Genomic DNA, 25,997 nt, shown 5'->3' on the forward strand with positions numbered 1-25,997 from the left:
TGGGCCTGTGGCATGAGTGAGTGTTCTATTCTTTTTCATACAAGACATTAGAGGGTGTAGAATAAGGCAGTGGGGAGGAACAAGAACAAACATGAGGAATTGGTCTTTTTTAGATGTCGGAGCAAAGAATTAATGCTTGTCTGTATCTAGCTACCTTAAAAATTGTAAATTACTCTGAAGGTAAACTATGATATAAACACCATAAAAGAACACAGTATTTTCTGTTGCAAAGAGTTATGGAAGAGACCTCAATGTGGCAAAAGCTGAATTCTGTATGACAGAAAAATACTCTTCAGTATTTCCTAAATTATTAAGATGTGTGTTATGTATCACACATAATTTCTTTGAGAAGACCTCTTATTTTTCTTATTGGAATTCATCAGTATATCAAAAGAGCTTTTGGGCTTTTAGTCATTTTGGAGAAATACATGGTCCAGCAAGTATTTTATGTCTATTTCTTTCTACTCTATCTCTATAATATTAACTATTTTCCTCTCTTGTTTCAGTATTGCTGCTCTTGGGGTACTATTGTGCTATGCTCCATCAGTTGGAGCAGTAATCATATAATAAGCAATTATATCTTCTCTGGAAGTATCACCAAGTGCCTCATAACTCTCTTTCTACAATATTTCACTGACACATTTAATCTCAGATGTTAATCTAGAAAACTGATAATGTCCTCCTGGAGATTTAGAGGTACCTGAAAAGAGATGTTCCTATCTAATTTCACCTGCCAGACCCCATGCTTCCTATCTGAAATTGTAACAAGTTGGGTGATTTTTAATTGACGTTACAAATCTTCTGCTGTCGGTCCTGAGCAGTGGTAATACCCATGGTGCCATTTCACCTTCTGGTGTTAAACATGCTGCCTTTTTTTTCTTTTGCTTTTTTCTGATCCAGAAGTGCTGATGCATTCTCTTGTGATATCAACTTGCCCTATTTTTTACTAAGGACAAAATTTTGATACTTTCAAACACTTCAAACATACTTTAATCCATGGCTTGTTGCCCTGACTTTACTGTTGATTATAGTGAAACTACTCATGCAGCCTAACTGCATTTTAGATATTACAAGTGCAGCAGAATTTATCAAACTGCAAATACATATACATAATACAACATTAATTTCTATGCAAATATGCTCAGATTCTCCAATTCCTTTAATATATCATGGTACACTATGACAGTATCTTCTCTCTATGTTAAATTTATGTCTCTCACCTATATACTCACCATGTTATATATGGTCATTCAGTTATGAAAAATTGTCATTTGCATTTGCTTTTTTGGCTCTCACTTCCAGCTTCACCATTTCTTCTGATTAATTGGGGTATATCCTCTGCTGGTAGAAGTAGATGAAATGTCAGTATTTGCTTTACCTTGCAAAACATTAGCTTTTGTGGTTTCAGAATCTGGGTTCTTTTAGTACAGAAGACTGTTGTGCTATTCTCAGTGCTGGCTGCCAGACCAAATTTGTCAGAACAACTGTCAAGAACTTTAGACTTATTTTTGTTTTATTTTCTCCTCCAGCCCTCCTGGTTGCCCCAGCATGAGTGATAGGCAAACTCAGGATACAGAATAAACTGTAACTATTTAAAAGTGTAGAGACTTCATGGAACTTAATATTACAACTCTATGCATTCCTTTCTTTGTTAAGAATTTAAACTTTGCTATCCTTCTAATGTTACCATGAGGCTTTTCCAACATCATTGCACATGCTATGAGCCTTCTAATGTCAGTAAACTCTGTACTTCTGTTCACACAGAGTTAAGATTGCTTAGGTTTATACATTGCTTTTTAAAATTCATCAGGTAAATTACTACCTCTTTGTACATGGGATTAGGTATGATTTATTGAGAGCAGAATTAACTGTGAGGGTAAAGAAAAGGAATTTCAGCTTTTAATCCCAGAATGGAAATATTAATAACAGCAAGAGATTCTCCCTTTGGGCCTTAATTAGAAGGAAGCAGTACTTAAAGTTTTAAAATAAAAGAAGGAGTGGCTATTGATGGTAACAGACAACAGGCATACATTAATATATTTGGTAAACATAAACAGATTTGGTGAAACAGAATTTATTCTATTTTCTTCCTAAGCTGTTTTATAAAAAATTAAAACACTTGCTCAATAAGTTTCCAAACAAGCCTATTTCTGATGACAATCTGTAAAACAAACTGAAAACATGATCATTTTGGAACTTCTACTACCCTGAAGAAATGCATACACAGTCTTTCTGCCAAAACTGACTAGCATTTCTAGATGATTTTCCACAAAAAGGGGAAAAAAAAAGAAAGAAAGCTGTATTACAGAAGCACTCTCACCACTTTTGCATATTTACTAATGAAAACAATGTTTATGACTTTAAGATGATGACAAATACATAAACCAAGAGGGTAAATTCAAAAAAGAAGGTTCATGAGACTAAGTGATTTTACATAGATGACAAGAGGTAGCAAAGCTGAAAAAGAAGACTGACAAAGCATTAAATGAACAAAGATGTAAATAGATTAACTCCACAAGCACAGAACTCTTAGGGAATCATTTTATTTGCTCAAGGGCTAGCTAACAACTCATATCCTGTGGAAGGCTGTTTTTATTCTACCTGAGTTTTGCAGTCAGGATGATGGAGAACAGGATAAAAGTCCCTTGCTGTGATGAAGGAGACATGTAGGCTGAAAAAAAAAAAAAAGGTAGTGTCTTTTGAAAGTGCTCTCAAATTATCTATAGTTTCTTTCACCCCAGTCTTGCTAAGGAGAGCAACTCTAGAAAATCCTTATATCTCTGGCATGGAGCTCTTCTTGTGTTTATCCTCAAAGAACACAGAAGTTTTGGAAACTATTGATGTCAGCAATCAGCCCTGGTTAGTAATAGGGCTCTGGCTGTGCTTTGAAGATGCTTGGGAAACCTTGGATCTGCTGAGGCACTGGTAACTTTAGAACACTCTCACCTTTAGTCTTGCTGCTTCTTCCCTTCTGTGGGAAGCTCTGTGGTTTGCCAGTCATTCAAAAGGTCTCTGAAAAACTTGCAGCAGAAGATATTTGCCAGAGAGCAACTTTCTCTGTTTAAAAAAAATAAAAAATAAAAGCCAGAGAGAGAAGCTGCACCTTTCATGAAAAAATGCTGAGGATAGTTACACTTTTTTTTGGGATAGCTGGCACTGTAAGGATTGGGTGTTATGAGTGGCTGGGACATAGGGGAAAAAGCTAGGAGGATCCACAATCAACATACAAGTGTAGATAATTCTAGTGAGACTAAAAAATGATATTTGCATAAATGATATTTGCATAAATCTGCAATGGAGTTGTTTTGTTTTGTCTGGGATTTTTTAAAGAAAATTAACTTTTTCTCACATTGCCTGTAATGAATGGCAAGGGGAGCAATTACTATCTGAGGTAGCAAAAACAGTCAGTGTGCTTTGTATATTTAGCTCAGCAGAAGATTCTCATTTGGTCTCACTGTAACCAAACTAGAGCAATCCAAAATCCTCTTTCCTCATGTGTCTGTCATTTCTTGTTTTTATTCATAAGATGCAGCCTTTCAGTAGTTAAAGGGGACCTAGGTGAAAGATGGGGAAGGATTTTTTTGCAGAGCTTGTTGCAATAGGACAAGTGTAGATTTAGATTAGACAGAAGGAAGAAGTATTTTTACACTGGAGGTGGTAGAACTCTAGGACAGGTTTCCAATAGATGTGGTAGAAAACATTCCAGGTCAGGTTGGATGGGGTTCTGAGCAGCCTGATCTAGCTGAAGACGTCCCTGTTCATTGCAGAAGCAATTGGCCAGACCCAATCCATAGTTTGCTGCCTCCCTGGGGCCTGGGTAAGAGATGTCACCAAGAAACTTTCCAACCTGGTGTGGCCCATTGATTATTACCAGCTACTGGCTTCCCACAGGGTTACCAACAAAGACAAGAAGGCTGCAGACAAACAAGAGGGATTCCAGTCCCTTGACACAACAGGTCAAGGGGTCTGGAGAACAGGTTGTGTTCTCTTCTGTCCTAAGGGTCCTGGATAGCTCAGAGGAATCACACCTCAACATTACAATTAGCAGTGCCATTAATAGTGACATTAGCATCTTCTTTCTGCAAACTTTCATTGGGGTAATTTTCATTGGGATAATTTTCATTTGGGTACATTTTAATGCATTCAGCCTTCAGTTATTAATATATGTTTGTAGTCTGTACATGCCTGTGGAGTTAATTTGCTGTTTACCTTGTGTGTTCACAGATTTGGCAGGAAAAAATGAAGCTGTATTTGTAAGTTCTGGGATAGCTTTGGGTGCTGATGATTCAGCCATTTTCTGAATATCCAGATTCCCTTTGGCCTTTGTTGTCCAGCCATTTTTTTTTTATTATTCAAAAGTATGGATTAATGCCTCAAAGAGTTCTGCCAAACTCCCATCTAAGCTTTTATGTGCAGAGCAAGATGAAACAGGAGGCATGGCAGGAGTTTGCAAGAATAAGTTTTGCCATTTTTTTCCAAAACACCTGGCAACAGCCTTAATTGATACCAGTTATTGCACTTTTAGGAGGGGATAGGGAACACATAAATTCTATGTGTTTCTAAAAGAGATACATGAAATCTCTAATGAGTGCACCAATTCATGGAAAGTCAGTTGGGATTTTTTTTTTGTTTTTGTTTTTCTTTAATATAGTTCCAAGCTTTCCCTTGACAGGATTAGCTGTGTTGCATTCCAGAGAGATGCACAGATTTCTCAGTGGTTTGAATACATTATCAGTTCCATGCAATTGAATAACTAAGATACCATGTACAGTATGCACTTTTAATGACAGCAGTATAACATCCATAGTTTCAGTGTAAGAAAACAAATATGTTATTTGATTTTTGTTATTAAAATTGCTTAGTAACTCAGTTTAGTAACTTCAAAGTCTCTTAAAAAAAGGAAATTAATTGTAAAATATCAAAATGCATATGGCAGATGACATCACAAGCACTATATGCATCACTTCCTTTTCCGAGTGAATAATACCACAGGTTAAGAAAAGAGATCTTTCCCAAATACCTCATATAGGATTTTATGGAGCCCATATGGAGGGCTATGATGTTATCCTTTTGTTAACTCTTACTTATTCATAATGCTAAAGTCCATCTCCAATTCTGGAACACCTTTACCCTGAAATACCAGTAGCAGATATAATGTCATTTGGTGTAGGTATGAATGACAATAAGATTTGAAATATTGCTGCTTGCCATTCAGATTTGTAATTGCCAGTGAGGAGGCCCTGTGATTACTTGATTTCATGGAAAGGGAGAAAGAAAAATAAGTTTGAGAGCCAGTATGAGCAAGCACACAGACTTTTTAATGAATTAACAGAATTTTTTTTTCATAAGCTGGTCAGTTTGTTATACAACCATTTGATTTAGATTTTCAACCAGCTCAGTATCTGAGATTTGCAGTCCAATGTTAAAATATGGTCATAGTTTTTCTGTGAGATTTCATGGGTTATGTTTAATACAAATGATGCAGAGAGAATCTATTAAATACATATTTCAAGTCTGTTGATTGGTACTAAAAATGTGCTATTAAAAATTAGTTACAAATGATTCTTATACAATGTCAGCATGAGCATAACACAGATAAAATAAATAGCACTGGAATCCTCTCTAACAGATTTAATGAAACCATCAGATGCCAGCACTGACCTCTGGGCATTCGTGCAGTGAAAATATCAATGTCTTCTATATCAGTAGGTGCAGAATTCAAGGGCTAATTGACCATTAACAATCCTTCATCAATCTTGGATTGCACATATGTGGTTTGCATGGGTTTTTCTCATTTATTTTGATGAAAGTAAAAACTTTATTCAATGCACTAAAGACTTGAACCATTAAATCAGGTGAAGAAATTCTCTTATGGGTGGGATACTGGTGGTCCAACTGGATAGTGGACTCAAATGGCTGTGTCACAGAGGATGAGTAGTGATGTTTAAAAGGCCTTCAGAGTTCTAAGTGGGATGCAAAGATTTTAATGGTACTGTGTAAGAAGTTGTTAAGAATCACCAGGGGTCAGATAATACTTTAATTTTATTGAGTTAGAAAATGTTTTGGTCTATTAATCATAATAACATGAAAGTAGCTGCATATTCCCCTACATTATTCTGAGAAATATCTAGAGTAGACAACCAGTATTTAACTCTCTCTGAAAAAATAATTCTTACATTAATAATAGCTACTGTAATGCCTGTGTGTATTTATTTATGAGGCATGAGACAATTGATGTTCTTAGTCTGTCAATTATTCAGATGACTCTTTCATAGATAATATCTGCTGGCTTTCATAGTTTATTTTCAGGTTGTTAATTTTATAGTTTTCTCAGAGTGTTGCAGAGTATACAAACAGATTTTTTTACATTCAGCATAAATTTAAGAAAACATTTGATTTATTCATTAATAATTAGTTGTTTACATCCACCAACCCCTCTCTGTCTCTTAAGAGTTGATTTCCATGGGAAAAGCAGTATAAGCAGCCTTTCTTTAAAGGCAAATGCCAAAGTAGGATTTTAGGGAGCAAAGTAAAGGGGTAAAAAAAGAGGAAAAATAGAGAAAGTAGAACGAGAATAAGCTGCTTAAAGCCTTGTATTGGTTTGCATGGCAAGTATTTTATTTCATTTTGGGAGAGTGGGGGCAGGGCAGGCTGGGACTACAGAGGTGTGTTCTGTAAGGTGCCAGAAACTCCCCCTGATGCATCTGCTACTGGCCAAGGGTAAGATGGTAGAAAAATATGTATAAAAAGTCCTCCACCTGTAAGTATAACAAGTTAGAACAAAAAATGTTGCTCTCTTTGTCAGGATTTAACCTAACAAGGCCAAGAAATAAATTTCTATGTTACTTTTCTAGCTGCTGCTTTTTCTAAAGCTTAGGTAAAAGTGTACTTAGGAGAACTGAGATATATATAGGTTCTTGTTACCACAAAAAAATTCATTCACTGCACTATTATTCACTGCTTTCTTCTCCTAAGCTTGTTTGCTGTACTCTCACTTAAATAATATTTTCACCTAAATTTCCCATTTAATCTTTAAATAGCAAACTGTGATTTCCTCTCACTTACACTGGGAATGGCAAAAATTGGATCAATCCAATATTTGCCATTCCTAGTCATTCCTATGCTTCAGGAAACAGACATGTTCTTCAGGACAATATTTTATAATCATATGTATTTATTTAGATGTTCTTTACTCACCACTTTTAAGCAATAGCTGAGAAAATTAAATCAGGTTAAAGTTTATATGTACAAAAATTCAAGGGAAATGTTTGAATAGCAAATTTCTGCTCAGGATCAAAAGTTTGGACACCACATAAATTCTGTTAGTTGCTCTTCACTCAGTCCAGCAATTAAACAACAGAGGCAGAACTTTAAAGTGAAAAACAATAGCCAATTAACAGAGATAACTGTACTGTGGCAAAGAAACATGAGAAATACAAATACAGGAAAATGAAACTGCAGCGTGTTTGGAGGTTTATGAAAGTAAAATGAGAAAACCTCACATCAAAACTTAATATCCAGAAAAATGAAATATAACCAAATTAAAATCTTGTTTACCTTGAAGAAGAAGAAAAGAAGAGGAAACAAAAATAATCTATGACATAAATTTTAGGGGTCGCTACTGGTTTGCATAAACAGAATAAGGAAAATATCTAATTAAATTCACCCTCTGTTGGCATGAAAGAGAAGCTTCTGCACATACTTTTTCCAACTCTAGAAATTAGAAGTTTGAACCTTACAGCCAAAGTAAACATTTTTTCAAAAATTAAGACAAAATAAATGGATTTACATATAGATATTATTTCAGGTTTTCTTTAGTCTGCTCAGTCACAAATGACTGAGGAACAAATAAGGCAACAACTTAGAAGAAAAATACTGTAAGTATCTGATGTATTTTGGGAAATACAGCCCTCTTCACTGTTCTTAAATAAGGCTAGCATTTGCATATGTTCCCTGAGACTCCTGATCTATCAGCTGATCTTGTGTGATCTCCACAAGAATTTGAGTTATGAGAACAATGGAGAAATACAAATTCATGCATTTCAAAGGAGTTAGATTTCATTTCTCTGTTTGTTTATACAAAAAGAAAGTTTGTTTATACAAGAAGAAAGTTCTACAGACAAATGGAATTGTTTTTAAGGTTTCCCGGAATCATGAACCAAAGAGTGGTTGAGGTTGGAATGGTTGAGGTTGGAATGGTTAAAGCTGGAATGGTGGAAGTTGGAATGGTACAGGTTGGCTTCTCTGGAGATCATCATTTCCAATCCTTCTACACAGTCAAGGCCATCTGAAGCCATTGCCCAGGTTTTTGACCAAATGGCTTTTGAAATATCCAAGGCTGGAGACTCCACAACCTCCCTGGGCAACCTGTGCCAATGCTCTGCCACCCCCTCAGTGAAACAGTGTTTTCTGGCAGAAATAATGTTCAGACAGAATTTCTTGCATCCATTAGAAAAATGGACTGAAAAGAGCCTGGCTCTGTCCTCCAGGTATTTGCATACATTGATAAGGTCACTCCAAGCCTTCTATTTTCTACCTGGAAAAATTCCAGATCTCTCAGACTTTCCTCATATGAGAGATGCTCCTGTCTCATCCTGGTGGCCCCTCAGTGATTGCTCTCCAGAATGTCCATGTCTCCTTTGTACAGGGAGCCCAGAACTGGGCACAGCTCTCCAGGTGTGGCTTCACTAGTGCTACATAAAGAAGAAGCAACACCTGACTCACCTACTGGAAATTTTTTTGTCTACTGCAGCTGAGGATACTATTTGCCTTCTTTCCAGCAAGGGTGAATTGCTGATTTATGTTCAGCCTGGTGTTCACCAGTACTCCCAGGCTCTTATCTGACAAGCTGCTTCACAACTGGTTGGTCCTTTTGGGATTATTCCTCCTGAGGTTCAGGATTTACACTTTCCCCTGCTGAACATCATGAGGTCACTGCTGGCCTTTTTCTCCAGTTTTTCAAGGTCCCCCTGGATGGTAGGTTGACCAAATCATTCACTCCTTCTGCTTTGGTGTAATCTTCAAACTAGCTGAGGGTGCACTGCTGAGGTTTGCTTGAGAAGCTGACAAAGAAAATATGGAATACTCAGCTGTAGGCAATGAGCAGGCATGTTTTCTAGAACAGAGGTGAGCAGGATAGGATTAACCACCACCTGTTTTCCTACCCAGAGGCAAGCTGCTTGTGAGGTCCCACATGGCACACTGTTAGAAAGGGAAGAATTAGTGACCTTTTCTCACACTGTTTGTTAGGGGTTTAATCCAAGTAGTTAGAACGGTATTACTATGGTAATTAGAAATTTTAGATTAGCAGTATGTTTAGAAATATGGCTATCTATCACATCCATATGTTGAGTTCCTAACTGCACATTGTGTCCATAACTGAGATCTTTAATTAGCTTTAAAACAACTATGAACATGATACTGTTGTGTGAAAAATTAAAAGTTTCTTAATGCATTTGTGACAACAGTTATGTTATTCTCTGTCAAAGCTGGTCTCCAAGTTCCAAAGATACAGCATCCTTGGTAAGAGAGATCAACTTTTAGGAGGGGTTTTCAGGACTGAGAAGTGAAAACTCTGAAATCTCCCACTTTCAAGTACCAGTATCTCTGTTAAATTAAAATGATGAAAACAAATTGATTATTTCTATCCATCTGTCATAGAAATATAAAAAAGTTTCCACTAATGAAACAAGATTTTATTTTTTTCTCAACTCAGCTTTTATTGCCTGGAACTGAACTATAAACAGAAATGTTAGAAAGCATCTTTGCTATATATATTGTTCATAAAGTATCAAATCAATTGTGATAGATAAACTGCTAAGGTTCAATAAATAAATGAATTAGTACCCTAAGGCATAGCTCCTATTGTATCAGCTGATGCAGGAGAAGTGGTGCACCTGCTATCAGCAATCTCTCTAAAAATGTATTTGTGTCTTGTCAGTATTTTTTTCTTGTACTGAAAAGCTTTCACCAAAGGGAATGGGAAATGGGCTGTATTGAGATATCATTTATATATCTTCAAAACTCTACTGGCTGTAGTCTTTAAAATTACTAGCCTTGTATCTCAATTTCCGAACCAAACATGGCTTCTGTAATCATGCTGTCCATTTGTCTGTCTCTCTTCACTCATGTGTCCTCCTTTTAATAAAATGAATCACCTAACGAGGTTCCACCAAATTTCACTGAAGTCTTATAAATTCACATGATTTTTGTGATGATCACTAGTGGAATAAACGTGTATGTGACAGAGGACTGGGAAAGGAAGAGGAAGAGGGAGACTGAACTGGGTGATAGTGGACAAGGCTGGAAAAGCAAATAGCTAGGAGATATCACAGGATTATATAGGATGATATATGGACATAAGAGAGAATGTTAACACTAAGTTAAAGGAAAGAATTTCTCTGTGTAACATACCAACCAAATCAGTCTAGTCTACACAAGTATCACTATTTGAGGCTTCCTTTTAATAATAGTTCTTTAAGAGGAGATAGACTACATAATATTCATAATATGGTGTAATTGTTATATTGTGTTTATGTGATGAAGTCTGAAAACACAAAGTAATTAAAGTGCTGTCCTTTAGAAGATGAAAGCTGTGAAATTACTGTGTACCATAATTGGAAGTTCCAATTTCAAGTGTAAAATCCCCTTCTCTCAGTTTATACTTTTGTAATAACTAATTCCTAAAGTGTTTTCTTTCTTTTCTGTTTGATGAAGTTCTAAACAAATTACCTTTGCCCATTTGGACCTGCCTGTATTTTGTACTCTTTACGGGGCTGATGTACACTGGCAGCTACAGCTGAAAAGTCAAATTGAAATACAGCTACTGTTTCTTCAAGGAGATATTTCACATATCATGCAAACATTTAAAACACCAAAGTGATGGCTTAAGTCCTTGGAGTGTGCATAACTCAAATGACATAGCAAAAATGTCAATATCAAAGTGAATACTAAACAAACGTCAAGTGAAAAATCAGATCATTTAAAATGCAAACACATTTTATAAATATGAAAGCTGGGGATAAATACATCAAAAGTGCACAAATCTGTACATGCTTAGAATAAAGTTGCAAGAATCCATAGGTTGCAAGGATAATGTAGGATACATGTCCATATATCAGTGATTTATAACAGAAGTATTTGAAATACCTATCAACAGTTCTAAATCTCTAGTTAAAGAATTTAACCATCTTTTTAATAAAACCACTTTTGCATGCTTTCTTTAAATGTTCAGGGACTTGTTTATTGAAACTAGATGCATTAATTTGCTCAGTCTTATGATGTTTTGAACCAAAATAGGGCAAAGCTATGCACAGATATGCTCCTTATTGGGATCTTTTGTTCTGATTTTCTTTTCTAATGGGGATAGGGCTGCAGCTCATGACCAGAAAACTGGACCAAGAGCAGACAAATATTGCCTCGGATAAGGAGGAGAAAATGCTGACATAACACCACATATAACTCTGTTTCCTCACCTCAGGCTAGCTCTTTGATGAAGCAAAGGGCAGGGTTCTGCCTTTTGGGTTCTCTCAGACATACTATATTGAATTAAGCCTCGAGGCTGTTCTATCTAAACACTAGAATTAAGACTTCAATAATGCTCAGTCAATTTTGTAAAGAGCTGGTTTATTGTAAGCATATGAGTCAGTACACAGGAAACAGAGTTGATACTTCTTAAAATTGCATAGGCACAAAAGCTGGTGGGCATTTATTGGCATTCTCTATATTTAGCACTTTTTATGTAGAGGCCTGATACAACACCTTAAGTAATTTTTAGCAGATACAAGGACATGCATTTGTTGTAACCCTGACAGATATCTGTCTTTAGGATGTGGTGACCCTGCTGTGTTTTCTGATTTTGCTAGCCGAGAACAAAACTTCAGTTATGACCTTTTTCAAATATTTGATAATTTCTTCAAAATATCAAGCATAGATATAATAATTAATCAATCTACTCAGCTTCTAGTGAAGCAGAAATTAAGAGTCTGTAACCAGAGCTGTCCAGGTGTTATGATCCACTCTTGAGAGTAGTCTTCCTCAAACATGCCCAATTAAATTTAGTAAGAATGTGCTAAACTAGAGATTCAGTCAGAAGCAGTCAGAGAGCAGCTGTTGTGCCATTGCCAGTAGTGACCTGCATGATTTTCAGCTCTCTATTTAATTCCATAAGCCAGTTGCAATGGGACATGACTGTTATCACAATGGAAAGCTATTCCACCAGAGTTAAACTGCAGCAATGCTTTCCCTTATGCAAAGTGATGCATTTGTTGAAACATAAACCTCCTGGGGAAAAGCAGCTCCTGTTGCTGCATGCATTAATCATTCAATTAAGAGATCTGTCTTTAGCCTCTGTGTGTACAGCCTTCCTAATTGACTCTCAGTTTTGGTGCATTTGTTTCTCACAAGGTGGGTGCACAGTGGATGTCTCAGGGACCTTTGACTTGCTTTGCCTTCCAGTCTGTCCATCCAAGGCTTGACACACCCCAGCTATGCTGCAAAAGCAAGTTGGGTTCAAGGCCAGTCCCACCAAGGGCAGTACAGAACATATTTATAGAGAAATCAATCTGGCTGATTACCACTCCATCAGGCATACCCAGAGAATTTGTTGTGGGCTCCTGCTGTGATAGGCAGGTGGAAAGATGCTTGGGAGAAAGTTACTTTCCTTGCTCAGAGCAGTCTGCACATTGCCCCTCTGTCTCTCCTGTGCATATCCTCTCCAGGGAATATATCTTTTCTATGTTACTCTTTAGTGGAAGGGAGCCATGCAGATGAGAAACCCACAGTGCCAGTTGTTATCTGGGCAAGTGCAAATCAGGGGAAATACTGACTGACAAGCTGCTTTATGCATTCTTAACCCCTTTACCCACACCTTAAATCAGTCTTGTGTCAGTATCCCTTTTCCATACCCATAATGATTGTTTGCACTGGCTCCTGATGGATCAGGAATGGTTTACTCACATTAGATTTAAGGACAGCCCCTCAGAAAGCTCATTGATTAAAAAGACACATGAGCCAGTTTGTAGAGCTTCCAGATTTTTTTTAATCTTTATCTATTTATTTTTGTTCTCTTTTGATTTTAATTGAACTCCCTCAAAGGGAATCAGTGCATGGAGAAATATAAGTGGCTTTTAACAGGGATTAAAATTTTAAGTTAAATAGCTCTTGGAGTTGTTGAAATATGGACTGTACAGACTAAATGTAGGCAACAAGTAGAGTTATGTGCTGTGATGTTTCCTTATGCTGGCTGAAGAGGGAAGCATCCGTGTTGAAATGTCAACAGCAGGTTTGTTTGCAGAGAACTTCAAATCAGGCAGGTGCTGGGTCACAGGTTTGTTCTCAAGTTTCCATCTAAGTGGTGCCAAGCTCATGACAACAAAAATTCATCTTCCCAGTGTCACATCAAGCATGAACATAATCTGTTCAAATATGGATTTGAGACTACCACATCCCTATTTGTGGCAAAAGTCAAGGGAGAAATAGTTAAAGTACTGATCACTTAATTTATTAACTTCTTTGGATTGTTTAAGTATTCATACATCCAAAGCTCTGGGTGCACATGAAAAATGTTAATAGAAAACCCAGGAACATAATGAAATCATATAATACATATCTCAGAGATACTTTGTCAGAGCAAATCTCTGCATTGTAAAAGCTTTATTGTTCTCCAGAGTTATCTGACAGTTTTTTCTTTTTTTCCTTTGACCTAAATTTAATAGAGAACTTTAGGAAATGTACTTAGGTTTTTGAATATCCTATGTATTTTTAATGGAGATTTAAAAAAGGGAGAAATGAGAGATGAGATGGAAAAAGAAGGTGAAAAATGAAAGGGGAAAGTGAAGGTAAAGAAGCAGAAAAAAGAAATGGAAAAGAAAAAAAAAAAAAAGATAAAAGAAAAAAAGATAAAGAAAAACGAAATAAAAATTAAAATTAAAAAAAAGGATAGGAAAAGAAGAAATAATAGGAAAAGGAAAAGAAAAATACGTCTGCTGGTTCAACATACATAACAGAAGTGTATGTTTTAAAATATGCTATTATTTGGCTAGAGTTTTATGATCCATTAGACAAGAAGAGTCTTCAATCAAGAAATTTGAAAAACTGTTTACCATTTCAAGCCTCCTCAATAGAAAATTCATCTGACCTGATAAGACAAATCAGGACCACCGTGGTGATTTAATGGAACAATCAGCAATGTGTCAAATCTGATTGATGTGTCCCTTCAGAAACTTGACAGGTGATTTGATCCCCACCAGCACAGAAAAATCTTCCCCAGAAGACTCTCTTGCTGACACAAGCTGTGGAAAGATTTTTCCAGTCAACTGTTTCTTATTTTGCCCTTGAACTGAGGTGATTTTTTTTGTCCAATCCCTTGCTTTGATTTGATCTGAATAGCATTGTCTTGACCTAAAGATGTAATTTATGACAGAACATAACTCTTACCTTTCAAAGGATCAGACATCAAGCGATGAAAGTTATTCCTTTGATAAAGCTAAAATAGGAAATTAATGGATATAATTTGCATAGAACTCCAGTTCTAATAGCTATAAATGTATATTAGACCCAGTGAAATTCACACTAGTTGTCCAGAAGAATAGTTATATTTTTTCTGGATTTTAAGTGAGTTACTTTAGAATGACTGCAGAGAAAGGCAGAGGGTAAGCAACAGACATAAAACAATTAGGGATTCATTTTATCTCAAAATGGTTAAAAAATCATTTTATGTTAAGTGATCTTTTGCTTTATAAAGTATGCATATTTGATAGCTTTTTTAAAAAAAAATATTAAAATATGGTTTTAACTTGTGTCAGGGGAAAATTACATTGAATTGCCTTGCTGCTTCCAAATCTGTTTACCTTAACAATTTTTGTCTGCCCTGCTTTACAGCCCATTCATGGCCTAACACACAGAAATCCATTTTTTAAAATAAGACTGAATGTAATTTGACATTCCAGGCTGTAGATAGTCCTGTGTGTATTAGCAGATGCCATAATTGCAAAGGCCAGAGACATTGAAGGCATTATAAATAATTTACTCTATCAATTAATATTCAACATTATATAATTAGGAAGTTAGCATACCCTGTTTATGTAATGCTGGATGCATCATTAAAAAAGACAAATAAGCAGAATGTGAACAAACACTGCCAACAGAACAAAGGACTGGCTAAGTTTCTCCTCCCTGCCAGGGTGACTTGGAGAAGCTTTGCAGTGATGAAGATGTGTCCACAGAGGGAGATCTCAGGAATGCAGATTGGTGGTGGCACTCCCTCTCCCAGTGCTCCTCCCCAAACACTGACAGTGCTGCTGTTCAGCTGCACTCTCCTGTGGCCTTCCAGCATCATGATTTAGCATCCTGCCAGGCCATTTTGGGAACAGACTGAAAAAACAGCAGCTCAAGGTCCTGTCTGTTCAAAGATATCTTCTGCTCCTTGGTTTTTCTGTGTGCTCTGTGTGCACCCAGCTATTGATGGTGCAGCATTTTCAGGTGCCAGGATCATCATTGCATTAACTAAAGTGTGATCAGGGAAGGGTATGAGTGGGTAGGTAGAATTGCAACAGAAACAAAAGAAGTGAATAATTTTAATATACAAATTGTATTTATATAAATTTCATGTCCGCATAAAATCAGCAATTAATTTCCATTAAACAGGCATGAGCTTGATGGGAGAATTGAGAAGACAGAATTCTTTCTATAAAAGCTTGTGTCTACATGATGATGTTTATTTTTCTTTATGAAGTATAAAAAAGTGTGTTTAAGCTCTGAGCAGTTGAATAAGGTAATTATTTGCAATGAATTAGCAGTAATATGAAATTTCATATAAAGTGTACATGTTCTGAATCAAGATTGTGTAAGGTCATTTCTTTTTAATGATGTCAGTTCATAATTAAAATCGACACAAGTGGGTTATTTTTGGAAGATGGGAGCTAGTCTTTAAATGTGCCTGTTACAGATCTTGTGTCCAATCCCAGTCTGACTGCTTTATTAAAATGTATTTGGTGTGCCACCCTAACAAAAATCAATTTTAACACCTTTTTGCAAACAATTTCCTTTCTGTTAAATTCATTTTCCTTTGTAATTATAAAATCATCGGGATAAGGAGATACAATTGGAGTTTGAAGAGTATAGTTTATTTTTTAATTACATTTAATGAATAATTGAAAATTATATTAATCTAATGAAAATAAATTTCAATTTGTGATTGTTTAATTTTAATTTTTATTAAATCCATTTATTATATGTTCATTGCAGGAATACCTGTACATGTTCTGCAGTCTGAACTTGTCTTTAAATAGCCTAAACATGATCAAACTAGTCTGATGATTTATTCCTTTTATCTCCCAGATTATATGTGCATTAATGTGGTCAGTTAGATGCCTACAGTGTAATTTGGTTTCTATTAAAATTGAAGACACAATTCCTAGTGATGTAGGGAGGTCAATACTTTGTCCATGGAAATGTACAGCATAATTAGCTGGGAAGATCTTTGAGAGGAAATGCTGCTTTTATCTTCTTCTGCCCAGAAAGGTAAGGATGACCCCTGCCCCTCATTAGCTTCTGTAGAGTCTGAGGGTGTTCTGCATTTTTCCAGCAGCTTACAGGTCCCATATCACAGCCCAGTCCAAGAGCCCATTAAAGGCACACATGCAGCTCTCGTTGGCTCTCTGGACATGGCATCAGATATGTTCTACTAGCCCTGAAGGTCAAAGGCAGATTTAGCTTTTGAAGCTATTGAAAATTGTTCTTTGATGATGAATAGGTGATGCTTTAAGAGATTCATCTGACACAGTCTTATCCATCTACAAGTTAGTGTCTAGTCCAAATTTCAGGTGGGTATTTTAAAAGTTAGACTGCTGTATCTACCTTACAAAAAAGGAGCCTGTAGGTTTTCCCTTTTATATACTGAGTGAAAGAGAAGCTTAAATGAATGGTTAGATTGTATGACTGTTATGGTTTCACTGCAGCTGGCAACCAAACTCTGCACAGCTGTTTGCTGGCACTCCCACCCCTCTGTGAGATGGGGAGGAGAATTGAAAGAGTAAGAATGAGAAAACTCATGAGTTAAGAAAAGCATAATAATTGAAATAAAATATTTTAAGAAAACAATATTAAGTAATGAAAAGGAAAATAACAAAGACAGGGAAATAAAACCCAAGAGAGAAGTGATGAAATTAAGATAGTCACTCACTGCCATCCAACCAGTGCAAAGCCATTCCCCAGGCAGCAGCTTCCTCTCCAACCTCTCCTCTAGTTTTATTGCCATATGGTTTGGGATGCCCCTTTGGTCAGTTGGGATTAGCTGTCCTGGCTGTGTCCCATCCCAGCTCCTTGTGCACTCCTGCCTTCTCACTGGTGGGATGGGGTGAGAAAGGCCATGGTGCTATATAAACACCACTCAGTAATAAATAAAACATCTCTGCATTATCCACACTGCTTCCAGCTGAGACCCAAATCACAGCCTCATACCAGCTACTATGCAGAAAATGCTCCAGCCAAAACCAGCAAATTAACTAATTTTAGATGGATTGACTACAAGGAACAAGTTCACTGTGAAGGCAATTGAAATTTCCAAAATATGCATCAGTTCAGGTGCTGTCAGGTTTTCTACAACCAGCTTTAGACATCCTGTGGGCTGCAGAAAACTCCTCTGTAGACATTTTGTATGCTGGGTCTGCTGGTGGGCACAGCCTTATGATATTTGGAAGTGCTATTCAGGATGTTGAACTGAGTCCAACCTCTTCTAAAAAACATCCTCTCAGCTGTAATTCCACAAAGGCTTGCATCAGGAAGGTTTTTTATTACAAAACTGGTGTAGAAATACACTTACCTCCAAACTGGCAATTCTGGCTATGCAAATAGTCACTTTGGACTACAAAAACACTTCCAGTCCCAATCTGGACAGACCTGGAAATAATTCTGATGCAGATTAAGGAAATAACACAACATGATTTCTGTATAGTTTTAGGTGTATATGCTTCAAGGTGCTGCATGTTCAACGCTGATCCTGTAAATACCATCTTTAAACTTGAGAAAGTCAAGGCTATATCCCTAATTTATTTTTCTTTTAGGGAAAAGAGGGTTCAAATTTTATTTATTATCAAGTTTTGTTGGTAATGAAAACTGGATATTCCATCATAAAATTAACAGCCTTACTACATGTGGCTTGAAACTGTCATTAAACATTGTTTTTGTTTTATCACTGCACATCAAAGTAATGTCTTTGCCTTGGAAAATCTGTCTTTCTGAGTGGGAAAAAATTGATTAAGAAAAGAGATTTATTTGCAGCTTTGATAACTAACTTTCTATGGAATTTGCAGCAAGAGTGTGTAGCATAAAATCTTTATGGTAAAACAGTCTGCATACTCCTAATTATCTTTTTTATTTTTTAATTGCAATCCTGATAAATGATCATATGATATAAAATTATTTCAGTTCAGCAACCTATACACAGGAATTAGCTGTATCTTATATGCAATTTTCACCAAAATATTACATTAGCATAATATTTAAACAGAAGTCTAGGAGAAAAGATAGCATTTTCTTGCCTAAATTAATTTATTCATTAATTTGATACTGAGGGCACTTACCTAAACCCAAAAGATTCTTGTTCAAATTTCTAACAAACTTTTTTCTAACATTTCTGTGAGATTTGCTTAAAGTGTGTGAAATGCTCTGGTACCCACATCTGATAGGGTTATATAAAACAAAGCAATAGCTGACAATAGCTGTTCATGTTCCTGTCCATATAAACAGTTCACACACACACAAAAAAGTTTTTGTATTTGCCAGTTAGAAATAATTAGTGATCACATTTGGGCAGTAAAATAAGCACAAAACCCCTCCAGTTTACACTATCTAAACAATGCTGTTTTTCTAGTTTCTGTCAAGAAATAACTTCAGAGATCAATTTATCATATGATTTAACAAGATACAAGGAGACACTTCTTCCTTCAAGGTTATCATATGCCATATGCCTTGCTCTACAGGTTTGCCAAATGTCACTTAACACCATATGTCCTGAGCCATTTGTTTCTCAAATAGTACCTCAGCCACTGCAGACTCTATCTGATATAAATGATCAGAAAATGTAATGTTTGTGCTTTGCTACTCTTTTCTGTGTAAAGTAACCATCATGAGACATTTTTGCATATTAATCTTAATATTGATCCTCCAAAAGACACTTTTTAGCTCCACCATGGTTCCACCTCCTGTAGCACTCAGAAGAGGGAACAGGTGTGTCTGCACAGGCAGGTGGATACCAACTCAAATAAGTGACTCCACCTTTCCCCAACAAAAATACAAAAACTTCTCAAGCCTGAGAAAACCTCTCAAACAGCTTTCAAGAAATGGTGTTCAATCACAAAATGCCTACTAGTGCAGTGAATTTGTGGGAGAAGCAGAAGGCAGGGGACATCCTTCATCTGTAATTCTTTCTTTCCTGCAGCTGTTAGACAGCTGCCTTGTCAAGAAGATTCTTGAAAATTCAGAAAAAGGTTTGTCTTGTGCCACTGCATAGGATTCATGATGCTCTAAGCTGGATCTTAACTTAGGGGAGGATTACTGCAGCAGGCCACACACCACAATAAGCTGTTCTACTGAGCTATTTAAATTAGGGATTTGTGGGAGCAGCAAGAATATTTGAGGAAATGTATTATTAATATATTTTTTAAAATCCGAAAACTTAGCCTGTAAAGAAAAAACATTTGAGTATATTTTATTACAAGGTGGGTTTTAAAAAAAATTTAGTTACAAATTTCATAGTTTATTAGCTTTCATTATTTTACCTTATATCTGTCTTTTAGCCTAAATATTTCTTAAAATAACATTCAAAGAAAATCTTGTTTTCAAACCTTGGAAAAGATGTATAACATAAGAGAGATACAACTGCTGCTATTGCCTGTGATCCAATCATCAGAGCTCAACAGAGATCTCCACTTATGTTTATATTTCAGTTTAAGCAGACCTATTATAGTCTTTGAATTTGAAGAGAGAGCATCCTTTGAAGGATGCTGTGTGGATTAATTGCCTAAGGTTTGTTTAACTCTTTGAAGAGGAAGAATTCTATTTAGATACTAAGCATTACTTTCATGTAGGAAAACAAGTTAAATGCTGACTAAATGGCAGTGCTGGGGTAACCCAGCTGTTTGGCTTGGAGTTACAAAATCACTCTTCCTTCCCATTCTGGGCCTCACAGCATCCACAGCATTTTCTCTCCAGAGTGTGAAAGTGGCAGGTGTTTGTGGCCATTGCTGGGGGCACTGCAGCTCTGGAAAGCCTGAGACACCTGGAAAAACACAGCAAGTTGGATGCTGATTACATGCACAGGCAGGAAAGCAATTAGAGTGTTAGGAGAAACTGTGGTTAGAGTTGTGATATCATTTTGATGTATTCTCAAGTGCTTTTGTCCTATGCTTTCTGTGCAACCAGATGCATAGGCACCTTCTTTTGGTCTTGCACTGCAAGGCAGCTGCAGTAAAAATGTTACTATTGTCAGGCTATTATCTCTTTTCAGCTTAAGCTGAACACCAAATATTTACTGATTTACACCCCAGAGAAAATACTGTGATGAGAGCTGGAGACTGCTAACTCTCAGCCTCTGTAATGGATGCAAGAGCAGCACATGCTGTTCCAGCCCCAGAAATGCAGCTTCCAGTGCCACACAGTTCATTTTGCTTTTTTATTAATTAAGGACAATATTCAGTGGTATATCAAAAAATCAATTCAGATGCCCTTAGATATAGAAAGCACCATTGTTATAGTCATATAGTAGTGGAATTTATTAACCAAGTCCTGGATATGTATTTAATTGGAATTTTGAATTCCCTGACTGCATTGACTGTATTTTCACTGATTACAACAGGAATCAAAATATCTAGTGAAGTTGTAGACACTTGCAAATAAATGTGTAACAACTTTTAGTGAGGACACAAAATCAATTCTGTAAATTGAGGTGTTTTGAGGTGTCCCAGAGGCAGTCTTGGAGATCCCACCTGGCTTCAGAAGGGTTAAGATGAGGCTCCAGAAGAGTTAGATGCTAGAATAAAGACAATTGCACAAAAAATGCTTAAAAGTTCCCAAACCTTGTATAACAAAACCGTAAGTTTCTGAGTTTTTGAGATAACATTGTGTGAAGCATGGATGACTTAATTAGAAATAGAACCAATAGAATACTTAAAGGGAAAACTACAAAGTGATTTCATCCAAAATAAACTTGAATCCACTCTGTACAAGTCCTAATACAGGGATACATGATGTTTTGTGACTTTCTAAATAAGGACAATAGTTCTTGTAATATTGTGTTATGTTTTAGGTCTTTTTTCTGATGGTCCTCAAGTGACAACAAAAAGCAGTTCAAGCATTTTCTGTTTTCTCCTACCATGACTGTCTCTGACAATGATGAATGAAATATGCCACCCTGACAGGGTTTTCTATAACAATCATAGATGGCAACAAGTCTGAGCTCTTTGGGTCTGGAAACCACAAAAGAGAGGGGAAAAAATTCAAATTCAAAAATCAATATTTTCAATACTATGTGTCTAGTTGTACAAAATCACCATAAGCCTTCTATGAAATCAGAGCTGCCACACTTGAGGAAATGCTGCTCTGCCTTATAACATCTTGTTCTATAAAAAGAAGAAATAAATGGATCTATACAAGGACACATCAACAGAAAATTTATCATCTTTAAAACAGAGAGGTCTGAAGTCTGCATGAAAACTCCTTCACAAATCTTGGAAATCTCTGATCAGATATGACATTTGTTCAAAGATCAAAATAATTTATTTAATTGAAAGTAGCAGAATCTGTACTGCACAGCACAGGATGCCTTGGATACCACATGCCAGCAGACTGCTGATTACCAGACTATTTCTGTAGCAGCAAAATCGTCAGTGTCCCAATCATTAGCAGGTGATTATCTGTGTTTTAAATATGCTAATGTGGCTCCTGGCATCTTTTTGACCAGCATGACTGTCTCAAGAAACTTGTGGATACACTCAAGTTGTGGCAATCAGTACAATGGTTTCTAGACTGTGATCTTTCTAAGTTTTTTGGGGTTTTGTTGCTGCTGTTGGGGTCTTCTGTTTTCTGCTTGATTTCTTTTCCTGGAATCTGTGTAAAAGAGCAATTATATAAAAACATAAATCAGTAAAAATGTAAATCTGACACTCAAATTTTCAGGAAATTTTTTCATCATCTTTATTTTTGAACTTTTTTGCTACTGAAAAGAAGGAATTCTTATAAAAATTTGAGTTAAAATGTCTAACTAAGCAGAATTCAAAACACAAGACTACAGTGTGACTATATTTACATTTTTAAAAAGAAAATATAAGGTAAAAATAAAAATAATTCTGAGGTTACAGTGATACTTTTCAAATAATAAAGACAAAATAAATTTTCTGCCTGAAATAAACTTAAATATATTCTTTATGAGCTGCCAAGAAACAATCCTTTGAGTTTGCAAGCAGATCATAGTAGAAACTGTTTATATTTTATAAAGCTAAAAAAGAAACCCTAAACAGCTGCATTAATTAAGTATGGATCCCTGCTGCTTTATAGCATTAATAAAGATGCAGTGAAGGAAATGTAGCTCACCTGGAATTGCTTCCCACTGAATGAAAGCTCTTATTATTGAAATCACTTTAGATAAGCACAACTGTACACAAAAAAATGTTCATAACATGTCTCTAGACCTAACTCTGAAGACAGAAAGAAATATTTATTTCCTCCTGCTGGTGAAGAAAGGAGTGCAGGGGGTCCAGAATGGTGCTATTTGGCTGCTGCTTGCAACCAAGTAATGTTTTAGGAACTAAGCATGAAAGCTACAACATCAGATGGGAAATTCTTGAAAAGTAGTGACTCAGAGATACATTAAAAATTTTTGTGTACAAGTTTAGTCCTTGGATGCCTCCCGTGAAAATATCTGGTACAACCAGAGCTGTGATCTTGATTCCTTAGCTCACCAGTAACTGGAATGAAATTGTGTTTAGTGCCAAATCTTTGGGGCTAACAACAGAGTCAAAAGGAGAGTCAAACACTGATAATTGTTTTAGATGTTTTAGTTAAGTAGCTTCATGACACACCACCAATAGGTCAAGTTTCATTCCATTTGGCCAGCCATGTCTGGCTGTAGTTGAGTTGCATTCAGAAGCCAATGACCAGGAGGTGAAAAGGATCACTTCATTTGAGACCCTAGTTTATAGAAAAATAAGAAACCAAATCAGCAGCACTGAAATTCTTGGGGTATTTATTTATTTGTTTGTTTGTTTGTTTGTTGGTGGTGGTGTTTGTTTGTTTGTTTGTTTGCGGGTTTTGGGGTGTTTGGGGTTTTTTTTTGAGGGGAGGTGGGTTTTTTTCCTGGTTCAGGCAGGTCTTTCTTATCCTCAAACCTACACAGTCTGAGAATGTGCAATTCCCAGATTCTCTCATTCCTTCAGATCTCAGAGGTTTTGGGATGTCTCTGTATGAATCAGCATATTTTTATTTCAGTTTATCATTGAGACCTTTCTTGGGCCATTGCACTCACAGCAGGAATTGAGCAGATGTCAAACTATAACTGGATTTTTTTGCTGACTACTTCCAGAATTACTTATTTGAATGACCAAACTTGATTCTTTTGGGTTACAAGTCTTTGGCAGTTACTGACAAAATGATGCCATAACAATCAAATTAACATGGGCAGAACAAAGTGACAAAGATAAAATGACTTCTTCACTTCTTCCCATCCCACAGTTTGCTGCAGATAACACTACTGAAAATAATGAGTGTGAGAAATGGAACTGCACTGGTTTGTACTTTTTTGCCAGATCTTTTAAACTGAAGCAGCTTTAATATTTCTGATGAAGATTTCAGACCAGGTGCTCCAGAATGTAATAATGGTAGTTCTGCTCTTGGCAATCCTTTTTCACACAGGTCAGAGAGTCTTGGAAACCCCATTAAAGTATGATACTGGGACAGTATTCAATTTTCAATATCTTATCAAAGCAATGGTCTGCCTTCCTTTGTCAAAAAAAATTGAACAGGGTTTCACAAGAATAAACTGTTTTGTCTTCTATTCAAACTTGAGCATTGTGCTATCTGAATTTCCCAGTAATTTATGTAAAGACAAATACAACAAGACTGATTTTCTGAGATAAAATTCGGGGAGTTGCTTTCTAACAACCTGTTTTCCTAAATCTTTCCTTGGGGGAAAAAAATAAAAGGAAACCAGAGTAAATTTCTGTGTGGGTGTTCAGAATGTTTTGTTGAACACTTCCTACAAGTCTGTGCCAGGATGATTGTCAAAGCAAAAGGTCTAAGATTGTGCTGGTTTCGGGAAGAGAAGCAGCTGGGAGCTGACCCAACAGACCAAAGGGATTTTCCATGCCCTATGACACCAGGCTCAGTCTGTAAATGGGAAAAGGAGGAGGAAGGGGCAGACAGTCACAGTTTTGGTGTTTATCTTCCCAGATAACCATGACACATGATGGAGCTCTGCTTTCTTGGGAATGGCTGAGCACCTGCCTGCCCATGGGCAGTGATGAATTAATTCCTTGTGTTGCTTTCCCTGTGTGCATGACTTTTTGCTTTACCTATCCTGCTGGTGGAGGAGTGACAGGGCTGCTGCATGAGGCTGAGTTGCTGGCTGGGATTAAGCCACAGTAAAGACAATGTGGACAATGTGAGTTGGGTTTCCTTCTTTTCTTGCAACTGAGTTTGTAATTTACAGCCCATGAAAGTATATGAAGAAGTTCATAGGTTGGAGAATTACTCTTTGCTTTCAATCACTTTGTGCTTTATATGAGTTGACTGGGCTTGGTTACATCTTCATGATTTTTTTTTTTGAAAACAGATGGAATTGCTAAGCACCTTAAATAGCTAATTTTTGCTTTGACTGTGGTAATGCTCTGGTGATTGTTCTTTGACTCAATGAAACACTAAATTTGAACTATAAAATATGCATATGAAATTTTGCTAGTCTGAGCACTTAAAATATAATTAATTTCACAGAACCTTACCTCAGAACAGCCTTAAATATGACAACCTACATTTCATTTTAAAGTCTAACCCTGAATCACTGAAGTACATTGTAAGTCCTTAATTGTCTATTGTTTTTAGTATTTTCAGATTTATTTTCTTTCTATATATTGCTTGTCTCATACATACTGTTTTCAGTCAGTTGTCAACATTTTAGAATTAGTGCAAATTATTCATGCAGATTTAGGGAAGATTAGACTAGCCAAAGTCTAGTCCAGGGATATTACCCTTGAGAGATGTCAAAAGTAACAATAAGATGCAAACCACTGAATATAATTGTTCTTAATATTTTCATAATCTGAAGTCACTACAAAGGCTTTCACTGTATTTGCAACCAAGCACAATAGCAGATGGACATGCAACCTTTTGCATAGCTGCAGAACTGTAATCCTTATTAATACAACAAAGCTTTGCTGACTTTCTTTGGTGAGTGCAACTTCTTGTGGCTCAGATATACAAAGCTGTTTAGGACTGTAGCCTTTATTTTGGTCCCTGTTTCCCACCAATTGCTAGAAGAACAAGACACCTAAATGTATCAGAGGACCCATGCCTGAAGTTCTTGAGGGGGGATTTCAAAAGGTTTCTAGCATTTTATCATAGTTTAGAGGTTCAGTAAATTACTTTTGGAAAGCTTCTGAATCAAACAAGGGGATAAAGAAAGATGTATTTCTTTAACATGAAGCTCCTCTTTGCAATCTGGGTCAGCATAGTTGGGTTTATTCTTCCTGAAGCCTTGTGCAAGATTCCAGCCATGTGATCATGCTACATAATAAAATGTTCCTTGCCCCCCTAACTGCAGACTACAGGGAAGGATGCACAGCCTTTTGTATACTCTGCCCTTCAAGATTTCTGTATCACCATCAAAAATTTGTGTCCCTGAGGTCTTGCTCTCATATGAACTGAGAATACATTTGCTTTTAATGTACTCTGAAAATTGTGAACTGAGTGTACTTGAGACAGTGCAGAATGTCATTATTTAGTTTTTCAGC

This window comes from Oenanthe melanoleuca, chromosome 3 (assembly GCF_029582105.1).
Source record: "Oenanthe melanoleuca isolate GR-GAL-2019-014 chromosome 3, OMel1.0, whole genome shotgun sequence".
NCBI classification, from domain to species: domain Eukaryota; kingdom Metazoa; phylum Chordata; class Aves; order Passeriformes; family Muscicapidae; genus Oenanthe; species Oenanthe melanoleuca.